Here is an 11,260-nt window from a genome sequence, read left to right as displayed (position 1 = left end):
CACTAACCAAAATAACTTGAAAGCCCCCACAATAGAACTGTTGAGGCAAGGTTTCACAGATTTATTTGACTATGTATAGAATTACATCAACTAATAGCAAAATGACCAAATTAGTTCCTACATGACCTAACAACGACAACATGCAAAATTAAACACATTATATATATACTAATTGATAAACTCATATACACTCACCAGTAACACAACTCCTACATATTCTTATCTCCTCTCTTTCAACTTATTGGTCATATTTTTTTTCCTTTGTACACGTGTGCGGTGTGTCGTTCTTTTGTTATTATTTAAATTCTGTTATTAATATTGTTATTAGTTACTACAAAACGATTACAATAAAGTGACAGACAAACGGACAACAAGTTGCGTCGTTCTTTACCATTCAATTTTACCTACTTCAGTTTCCTCTTCACCATTCAACTTTACCAACTCTACCAACTCAACTTTACTAATCTATGGTCCTTGCATTTCGGATGAGTAACTCATCGTCTTCTTGATAGATCTTGTTGCTATTTAATTATTGCCAGACCCACTTTCTTCCGGCTCCGCCACAGTCATTACGTGCACCCTAAATGAATAAAAGAAAATAAATAGTATGCCATATGACTTTTTAAGTATACAACTATAATACAAGAAAAATTATTTACAATTTTAAGTTATTATTTCATGTAAAGTTGTTATGTAACAACCTTACAGCTGTTAGACACATTTTTTCACATGACTTTTTAGGCCTAATATTGGTACAACACGCTAAAGTGTGTACTAGCTCGTTGATAAACTAATTCGGAATAACAACAATAAATTAAATACATACCAGATAAGAAACAAACCTTGACTGCAAGTATTTCGTTACTATTTCGTTAATGGCGATAACAGCTTAAATGAAAACAGACGAAACACTGCAATGAAAAGTGAAAAGAAAAGTTCAAATAAAAGAGATAAGTTGAGAGAGAGAGAGAGAGAGAGAGAGAGAGAAGTGACATAACCAGTTCACAAATTCACCCGTTTAACCCAATTACGTTTTTTAACCAATTCAAGTAATCAAAGAGGCGCAGCCAACATCATGGCCTATAAAGCTCACGAAAGCAATATGGGTTCACACGTTGACCCGTTAAATCAATTCGATCTTTAAACCATTATATGTATCGAATGGCGTTTTCCTGTTCAAGCTATCAATTAATTTCAAGAAACCATCACAACTTTGAATAATTGACGATTTTACACACTGACCCGTTTAATCCAATTACGGTGTTTAATGAATTCAAGTTGTCAAAAATAGGAACCAAAGACAACATCATCGCCTATAAAGCTCAGGAAACAACCATCACAGTTTTAAATAACCTACGGGTTCACAAATTGACCCATTAAAACCAATTACGGTGTTTAACCATATGAAGCTAACAAAAATAGGGACCAAAGAGGCTCCTACAACATCATCGCCAATAAAGCTCCGTAAGCCATCACTTTCAAAAACTGATGGGTTCACAAATTGACCCATTTAACCAATTACGATGTTTAATCAATTTAGAGCATTCGCAGCCCATTCCCTACCATATATCCATATATATCATAATATTACACTAAAAATCACTGTATTTTATCTCTCCTGTTTAATTAAATAATAACTTTTATACCTTTATCATTATATTTTCTCTCTCTTTCACTCACAACCACTTTTAGAAAATATTAAAATATTATATGGTATGAACAGTAAAACCCCAAATTTAACTTTCTCATATAACTTTTTCTCTCTCCTCTACTCACAACCACTCATATAATTTACAAAACATTCTCACACAAATATAGGGAATGGGCTGAGAATGCTCTTATGCTATTAAAAGGAACCCAAAATAATAACTTACTTGAATTGTTCCTATAAGTTACCGCCACCTAGGATTAAAACCGCTAACGATTGCAAATGATTAGTAGGCACCTCGACTGAGATAGGGTTTATATCAGAAAGCCTGACGAACCAAATCAGAAGCAAAACAAAGTCAAACTCCATGCAATTTGCCCAATTTCAGCCCTAAATCATGTATTCGTTTATATATTCAACGACCTTCAATTAAAAAAAAAGCAACAATAGAAACTTTAATTTACCGATCAAGGTTTTCCGGCCGTAATTGTAGCATAACAACCAGCACACTGCCTACCAGACCAATACCACCTATGGTTATGAAATCCAACCCGAAAAGCCAATCACTGCAATAATATATTAACTTGGGTTCCCACATGATATATGGCAGATAAATTCAAGTCATAAGAAATCAGTCAAATTAATCGTACCCACTGAAAAAAATGATTTTGATGTTAGCAGTGTCAATCGGCAGCAAGCATCGCAGCCGATGGTCCATACCACCACCAGACCACTGCTACCTTGTGTTCTGAAATCGAACCCGGCAACAGTTGGTAATGACCGATGATCGGCAAGGGATGAATCGATCGCTGGAGACTCCAGTGGATATGGACGAAGGTAACGTCGGAATAGAGAGAGAGAAGATGAGATGATGTGTGGCGGTGGTACCGTGGTAGCAAACCATATTGGTGGGTTGATGTACACGTTAATAAGCAGAGACACGTGTAACCAGCAGAATCATAGTACATCTTAGGATTCTCAATGTAGCACAGACAACTCGTGAAGCATACAACTTCAAATACATAAGTTCATTTGAAATGGTAATATCTATACTATATATAATATACTAAATAAGGGTAAATTAAGACATTCATTTTTAAGTAATTTACTACTTTTAAAGCTTAAATTGCACCTTGTATAGCATGTAAGAGAGGGACAAACTTGTCCACTACAAATTATGTCTTGAAATAGTTACAACATTGCCCCCTCAACTATAATCAACTTTTGTAAATATAAGAAATAATTACTACTTTGGACCTTTATCTTTACCTATACATTCATTTTAATTGTAAATAACTTTCCACCAACGATTTTACAACGGCCATAACTTTTTCATACGTTAATATATTTTATAAAAAATTACGCCATAAAAATAAGCATTTTATTGTCTTTAATTTGGGTATGGTATTGCTATAATTTTTCAAATAAAAAAATTAACATATTACGTATGGGCGTTCACAATTCGGTTTTAACGGTTTCTAAGTTATACCGTTGGTTCTATTATTTGTTATTGAGAACCGAAATTGAACCGTAGAAACTTTAAGCTAAATCGTTACTAATGGTTTTGTTTTCATGCATTGAGCCTTAATGATAAGTTTACTATCCAGTCCGATTTTATATGGCCAAATTTCTGTATAAACCACAAACCAAACTGTTTGCTATAGTTTGAACATTCGAAAATCGGCTGACCAAAAGTGATGATTGGTTCAAACGTTTTCAAAGTTTCAAACGAACATGATTACTATGATTTTTTTCCCGCCATATCACGCGGACACCCGTCTAGTATATAATAACTTACCCACAGTTTTGTATGGGAATGATATTGTGACTCCCATCACCTGCTTTCTTTTTCTTTTAATAATATTCTTAGGTTTCCACAAAAGCCACTATCCCAAAACATACTCCTAACAGTTTTGTGTGGGAATAATATTGTCTCCCGTCACCTGTTTTTTTTTTTCTTTTAATAATATTCTTAGGTTTCACAAAAGCTAGAAATTTTGGTAAGACTTGCTTTTTGATTGCTTTATATTCTTCTCTCAAGTCTTGACTTCATTTCACAACCTCTTGTCAAATTTCATTTCAATGGCTTCTACTTCATCCGGTGATTTCTCTAAAGAATTAACATCAATATACAACTTCTTGTCATATTCGATGTCATTTTTGGATTCTACTTCATTAAATGTATTCATAGCGTATATATACAATGTGTTGAAAGAAATCCTTAAAGTGGTTTTGACTTCACCCTCTTCTACATCTGCGCCAACTCGTTACAAATACGATATTTTCCTAAGTTTCAGAGGAGAAGACACCCGTAATTCTTTTACGGATCATCTTTATGAGGTGTTGATGAGCTTTGGTTGATCCTCGAGCAAAAGAAGAATCACGATCACTTCGTTTTACCGGTATTTTATGGCGTTGATCTTCAGATGTTAGGAACCAGCGTGGAAGTTTCACACTAGAAGTAAAAGAGGGAGTTGAACGTCCAAAATGGACACAAGAGAATGTAAAACGGTGGAAGGCAGCCCTAACGGAAGTGGCTAATTTGAAGGGGATGGTTGTCTCTGGGTATGCTACAATCTCTATTTATGTCTCTTTGTTTATTATTATTATTATTATTATTATGGAAAAATCCCCGATATAGTCAATTTTGACCAACCTTTTTTTTCTAATTTTGGCCATGCTTTTGACATAATACCCAAAATAGGGATCGAGTTTCGACGAAACATGTAAACACATGATGGGATTTTAGAGGTCAATGTGTTTCGTCGGTGGCTAATGTGCTTTCGTCGGATCCGACGATTCATGATAGCTATTTTGATTTTTGAGTATCATGTGAAAAAGGTTACTAAAGTTGGAGAGGGCATGGTCAAAATAGTTAGTTTGAGGATTTTTATTATTATTATTATTATTATTATTATTATTTGGTTAAGGGGAGCAGTCAGAAACCCTTAATCAAATTATACGAACCATAAATATTATGAATAAAAAAAATCTCAACAAAACCGAAATCTTCAAATGCAAAGATGCAAAATAATTGATATGTGAAAAGCTATCCAAAAAATAACTATCCAAATACCGTAATTTAATACTAAGTTTTAAAAACAAAAAATCTAACCAAGCTTCATAGTTATGTCAAGTGCACTTACCGTGTATAGCACAGAAACAGAAAGTATGGATATTGAACATAAGGACACGTTCTACAACTCTAAAAATTAAAAACTGAAACTTCTTTTAATTTAGATTTTGAAAATTGTTTTCTAATTAACTAATTAACGCTATAAAATGAGAACTAAACGTACTTAAGATAGAGGCGACGGAAAATAACGTGATCTAACTTATATGATCAAAGGGAACCACTTAGCTAAGATATCTTAACGACACTTAACAGAATTCGGGAATCTAACAAACGCATGTGACCGGTTTTTAAAGATTTCTAACTAGAAATAACTAAGGGTAACTAGATCTCATATTGGTCTCACTAAAACCCCTAAACACGTCTAGAAAGCGGGATAACCACGACAGAATTTCTAAGTACCCTAATGCTCAATCTCTTATTTGCCTCTATAATCATGTACGCCTTGTAGGCTCATACTCATAACAAACCTAGAAAATAAGAGGTAATTCAGATTTAATGACTTTAATAACTTAGATCACAAAATCCTCGATGACCCATCGATGTCTCGCAATGGTTAACTAAACCAACTAGATAATTAGACAATCTAACTCAAGATCTCCCGTTAGACTCTCAAGAGGTGAACTACTTGGATAAACCATGGATGGAAAAACTTTTTCTAACCATTAGGATTGTTCAAAGGGTAAGACCCGACCCTTTTACATAATACCCTACCCGGACCATTTACTCTTTTATAAAGAAACGTGGACCCGATACCTTACCCTCTAAACAATAAAAGGGTCGTGTATAAATAGGGGTTTCAAGGGTCGAACCCTTTACCTTTTAAGGCAATAATCGCATCTCATTTTCTGTATTTACTAGTTACATATCTCATATTAATATATTAATCTTAGAACAATTATACTTTCATTTAATTACATAGTAAAGCCTAACTTCGAAAGTTTATCAACCATTTGAAATGATGTAAATAATATTCATATTCATATTCACAAATTACATGTAGAGAACAATTCAGTGATTCCCACATATATGTTTCCAATAAGTAGTATAACCCTTTATTTTTATTGTTCTTAGTAGTTGAGAAATTTCGAATAAATCATATATGAATATAAATCTCTTATAAATTTCAGATTAATCTTGAATATGATATATGTATATTTAGAAACTAGTAAACGGGTCAAGGTTTGAAAAATGGTTGGACCCTTGAAACCCTTTTACCCTATGGTGAAATATAAATACCCTTAACCCAGACCCATATTTTATATTCGTGTCTAATTAAGGGTTTTGTGAGTCGGGTAATCGGGTTTCAAGATTCCGACCCTTATCTTGCTCACCCCTACTAACCATAACAAAACCGCAACACAAATCAAACAATTTAAATGTAAATTCCTAATATACACAAAACCAATTCATGCAACAAGAATCATACGGAACGTTAATTAACCAAATAACAATCAATAATCACAAGAGCATATACATAATTAGCTCATAAAAAACCAGAACATGGCAATAGACATACAACACGTTTGTTAAAACCATGAAACAATCGTTAAAACCATTGTTATTAAACGCAACCCTAAGTAGTTGTAACAGTTTAGGTAATAATAATAATAATAATAATAATAATAATAATAATAATAAACGAAAGAAAAATACTTGAGTTCATGTCAAGAAATTGTAAGAAAGAAAAATAAAAAATTCAACCCGAATATGCTCATGTAATGTCTCACTATAAATAAACTTGAATTATTGCTCCCAAATTACTCTTTTTGTCTATATAGCTTAATTTATAGCCTTCAAATTATAAAAGCCAACCATAGTTCTTGTAATTCTTCTTTAAATCTGTTTCTTTTAACGAACTTTTTCTCCCCATTTTTGTCTCTCGTAATGCTTGAACTCTAAGCCTTTACCCTTTAGAGCATTCTCATCAGCTCATTTATAATTATGTGAGGAGTTCTCTAAATGTTAAGTGAATGAAAGAAAATTTTAAAAAAAGGGGTAAATTTTGAGTAAATTTGGAGGAATATTGTTAATTATTTATATGTATTTTAATATATTTGAAAGTGTTTGTGAGTGGATGAGAGAGAAAAAATAATTATAAAGATGTAAAAATTATTATTTAATTGTATATGAGAGAGAAAATATAGTGTTTTTTGTATAATTATATAGATAGAGATAGAGAACATGACGTGAGTACTCTTACTTTATAACACCAACACGTACCTATACAACCACACCACAAAAGATGGGGCTTTTTGAATCTGTTATCCAACGCAAGCGTGCCACATTTAGGTTTCTTTTTCTTTTCTTTTTGATGGGCCTATAAGATGCCTCGCTATTGGGCTCCGTTGGGTGAGATGGTGGGCACCGTTGGGCGCTCAACACCATCAATGGGCGCCCTTGGTGATGGGGCGCCGTATTTCCCATCAACCCAACGAGCGGCGTGGTTAGGTATGGAGGTGGCCGTCTTGCCCATCAATCCTTAGCAAAGGATATCTATTCTTTACCGTAAGTTTATTCAACTCGCGATAGTCTATGCACATTCTCATACTTCCATCCATCTTCTTCACGAATAACACTGGTGCGCCCCACGGGGAAACACTTGGTCTAATAAAACCCTTGTCGAGAAGTTCTTGTAGCTGGGACATCAATTCCTTCATCTCGGACGGTGCTAGACGGTAAGACGCTTTCGCGACGGGCCGAGCTCCTGGTATTAAATCTATTTGGAATTCTATCTCTCGCTCCGGTGGCAACCCCGGAAGATCTTTAGGGAATACTTCTGGGTAGTCACGCACGATAGGAATATCTTTCATTTCTTTCGTCTCGGCGGTAGCGTTGACATCATACGCCAGGTAGGCACCGCACCCTCGCCTTAATAAACCCTCGGCTTTTATCATCGAAATGACATTAAGCCCAGAACTTTCCTTATCACCATAAACCGTCACCGCACTACCATCCAAGGATTTTAACATTATTATCCTACTCTTACACAATATCTGAGCTTCATACTCAGACAACCAATCCATTCCCAAAACCACATCGAACTCTCCTAAGGTCATAAAGTACAAGTTAACAGGGAACTCTTGTCCCTCTAATTCTATCTTACAGTCCTTAATCATTTTCATTATTTTAACCGAAGTATCACTAGCAGTTTCTACTATAAGAGTTTCAAACACTCGGCACCATTTCATTTTAGCTAATTTACTAAATGGTGTAGCTACAAAACTTTTATTCGCACCTAAATCAAATAATACTGAAGCATAAATACCGTTTACTAAAAACATACCAGCCACAACATCCGGAATCTGTTTAGCATGTTCCTGGGTCAGCATGTAGGCTCTAGTCCTTGGCCTAAATTGATCGGCATCTTTCTTTCCACTACCTCCAGCTCCACCATCAGTACACTCCCTTGCCATATGACCCGTCTTACCAAATTTGTAGCATGCAGGTTTTACATCACATTCATTAGCATAGTGCACCACCTTCCCACACTTATATACTAATTGATAAACTCATATACACTCACGTAATCCTACTATTCATGATATGCACAATTTTCTAATGTTGGTGTACAAGCCTTTATTGAACCTATACTTGTCATCTTGATAACCACCAGTAACACAACTCCTACATATTCTTATCTCCTCTCTTTCAACTTATTGGTCATATTTTTTTTTCCTTTGTACACGTGTGCGGTGTGTCGTTCTTTTGTTATTATTTAAATTCTGTTATTAATATTGTTATTAGTTACTACAAAACGATTACAATAAAGTGACAGACAAACGGACAACAAGTTGCGTCGTTCTTTACCATTCAATTTTACCTACTTCAGTTTCCTCTTCACCATTCAACTTTACCAACTCTACCAACTCAACTTTACTAATCTATGGTCCTTGCATTTCGGATGAGTAACTCATCGTCTTCTTGATAGATCTTGTTGCTATTTAATTATTGCCAGACCCACTTTCTTCCGGCTCCGCCACAGTCATTACGTGCACCCTAAATGAATAAAAGAAAATAAATAGTATGCCATATGACTTTTTAAGTATACAACTATAATACAAGAAAAATTATTTACAATTTTAAGTTATTATTTCATAAAAAGTTATGTAACAACCATACAGCTGTTAGATACATTTTTTCACATGACTTTTTAGGCCTAATATTGGTACAACACGCTAAAGTGTGTACTAGCTCATTGATAAACTAATTCGGAATAACAACAATAAATTAAATACATACCAGATAAGAAACAAACCTTGACTGCAAGTATTTCGTTACTATTTCGTTAATGGCGATAACAGCTTAAATGAAAACAGACGAAACACTGCAATGAAAAGTGAAAAGAAAAGTTCAAATAAAAGAGATAAGTTGAGAGAGAGAGAGAGAGAGAGAGAGAGAAGTGACATAACCAGTTCACAAATTCACCCGTTTAACCCAATTATGTTTTTTAACCAATTCAAGTAATCAAAGAGGCGCAGCCAACATCATGGCCTATAAAGCTCACGAAAGCAATATGGGTTCACACGTTGACCCGTTAAATCAATTCGATATTTAAACCATTATATGTATCGAATGGCGTTTTCCTGTTCAAGCTATCAATTAATTTCAAGAAACCATCACAACTTTGAATAATTGACGATTTTACACACTGACCCGTTTAATCCAATTACGGTGTTTAATGGATTCAAGTTGTCAAAAATAGGAACCAAAGACAACATCATCGCCTATAAAGCTCAGGAAACAACCATCACAGTTTTAAATAACCTACGGGTTCACAAATTGATCCCTTAAAACCAATTACGGTGTTTAACCATATGAAGCTAACAAAAATAGGGACCAAAGAGGCTCCTACAACATCATCGCCAATAAAGCTCCGTAAGCCATCACTTTCAAAAACTGATGGGTTCACAAATTGACCCATTTAACCAATTACGATGTTTAATCAATTTAGAGCATTCGCAGCCCATTCCCTACCATATATCCATATATATCACAATATTACGCTAAAAATCACTGTATTTTATCTCTCCTGTTTAATTAAATAATAACTTTTATACCTTTATCATTATATTTTCTCTCTCTTTCACTCACAACCACTTTTAGAAAATATTAAAATATTATATGGTATGTATTTTATCTCTCCTGTTTAATTAAATAATAACTTTTATACCTTTATCATTATATTTTCTCTCTCTTTCACTCACAACCACTTTTAGAAAATATTAAAATATTATATGGTATGAACAGTAAAACCCCAAATTTAACTTTCTCATATAACATTTTCTTTCTCCTCTACTCACAACCACTCATAACCATACCATATAATTTACAAAACATTCTCACACGAATATAGGGAATGGGCTGAGAATGCTCTTATGCTATTAAAAGGAACCCAAAATAATAACTTACTTGAATTGTTCCTATAAGTTACCGCCACCTAGGATTAAAACCGCTAACGATTGCAAATGATTAGTAGGCACCTCGACTGAGATAGGGTTTATATCAGAAAGCCTGACGAACCAAATCAGAAGCAAAACAAAGTCAAACTCCATGCAATTTGCCCAATTTCAGCCCTAAATCATGTATTCGTTTATATATTCAACGACCTTCAATTAAAAAAAAAAGCAACAATAGAAACTTTAATTTACCGATCAAGGTTTTCCGGCCGTAATTGTAGCATAACAACCAGCACACTGCCTACCAGACCAATACCACCTAGGGTTATGAAATCCAACCCGAAAAGCCAATCACTGCAATAATATATTAACTTGGGTTCCCACATGATATATGGCAGATAAATTCAAGTCATAAGAAATCAGTCAAATTAATCGTACCCACTGAAAAAAATGATTTTGATGTTAGCAGTGTCAATCGGCAGCAAGCATCGCAGCCGATGGTCCATACCACCACCAGACCACTGCTACCTTGTGTTCTGAAATCGAACCCGGCAACAGTTGGTAATGACCGATGATCGGCAAGGGATGAATCGATCGCTGGAGACTCCAGTGGATATGGACGAAGGTAACGTCGGAATAGAGAGAGAGAAGATGAGATGATGTGTGGCGGTGGTACCGTGGTAGCAAACCATATTGGTGGGTTGATGTACACGTTAATAAGCAGAGACACGTGTAACCAGCAGAATCATAGTACATCTTAGGATTCTCAATGTAGCACAGACAACTCATGAAGCATACAACTTCAAATACATAAGTTCATTTGAAATGGTAATATCTATACTATATATAATATACTAAATAAGGGTAAATTAAGACATTCATTTTTAAGTAATTTACTACTTTTAAAGCTTAAATTGCACCTTGTATAGCATGTAAGAGAGGGACAAACTTGTCCACTACAAATTATGTCTTGAAATAGTTACAACATTGCCCCCTCAACTATAATCAACTTTTGTAAATATAAGAAATAATTACTACTTTGGACCTTTATCTTTACCTATACATTCATTTTAATTGTAA

At 34.4% G+C, this 11,260-nt stretch overlaps 1 long non-coding RNA gene across 1 annotated transcript; it reads right to left on the bottom strand.

Annotated features, from left to right (window-relative positions):
• Positions 1-2,114: 2,114 nt before the first annotated feature.
• Positions 2,115-10,685, bottom strand: LOC143570912 (uncharacterized). The gene is made up of 3 exons (XR_013142015.1): positions 10,619-10,685; positions 10,497-10,534; positions 2,115-2,161 (listed from the first exon to the last, which is right to left on the bottom strand). It is a non-coding gene; the product is annotated as an uncharacterized LOC143570912 (long non-coding RNA).
• Positions 10,686-11,260: the final 575 nt, after the last annotated feature.

Source organism: Bidens hawaiensis, unplaced genomic scaffold (genome assembly GCF_021521415.1).
Source record: "Bidens hawaiensis isolate Kalapana, Puna unplaced genomic scaffold, B.hawaiensis_p1.1 tig00025175_1, whole genome shotgun sequence".
Lineage (NCBI taxonomy): Eukaryota > Viridiplantae > Streptophyta > Magnoliopsida > Asterales > Asteraceae > Bidens > Bidens hawaiensis.
The sequence above is the reverse complement of the archived record's forward strand: the minus strand, read 5'-3'. Positions and strand labels throughout refer to the sequence as shown.